The sequence below is a fragment of the Eimeria mitis genome, genomic scaffold, assembly GCF_000499745.2.
Source record: "Eimeria mitis Houghton genomic scaffold, Emh_scaff1131, whole genome shotgun sequence".
In the NCBI taxonomy this organism is placed as follows: domain Eukaryota; phylum Apicomplexa; class Conoidasida; order Eucoccidiorida; family Eimeriidae; genus Eimeria; species Eimeria mitis.
Window position 1 is genome coordinate 4548 of NW_013567771.1, and position 388 is coordinate 4935.

Genomic DNA, 388 nt, shown 5'->3' on the forward strand with positions numbered 1-388 from the left:
TTTTATTTATTTTTTTTATTTTGTGTTTTTAGTTTTTGTTTGTTTATTTTATTTATGTATTTGTTTATTTACTTTATTTAATTTATTTAATTTATTTTATTTGTTTTATTTGTTTTATTTGTTTTATTTATTTGCTTATTTTATTCATTTTATTTATTTTATTTATTTTATTTATTTATTTTATTTACTTCATTTATTTTATTTTATTTTATTCTGTTTTTTATTTAATTTATTTTTATTTTTATGTTTATCCTTATCTTCTGTTTCTGCTGCTGTTCTTGCTGCTCCTCCTCCTCCTCCTGCTGCCGCTCTTCTGCCGCTGCTGCTGCTGCTGCTGCTGCTGCCGCTGCTACTGCTGCTGCTGCTGGTGCACAGGTGGTGTATACGT